We start from the raw sequence: 222 nt of genomic DNA, 5'->3' as shown, positions 1-222 counted from the left end.
TGTGCGGACGCTCTTGACGATTTAAAGCACGTCGTGCGCCGGTTGCCTCGCCTTGAGGGCTACCGCTCTCTGTCGGAGCGACTCCCAGCCGTGGAACAGGCGAATGCATCGGTGCAGGCAACGGTGGAGCGCTTGGCTCCATTGGAAATCGAGGTTGTTGCACTCCGTGGTCAGAACCAGTTGCTGGTTCAACTTCTGGGTGGACGCGGGCCCGTGAAATCC

Source organism: Plasmopara halstedii, assembly GCF_900000015.1.
Source record: "Plasmopara halstedii genome assembly, contig: Scaffold_110, whole genome shotgun sequence".
NCBI classification, from domain to species: Eukaryota; Oomycota; class Peronosporomycetes; order Peronosporales; family Peronosporaceae; genus Plasmopara; species Plasmopara halstedii.
This window is presented reverse-complemented; position numbering follows the sequence as displayed.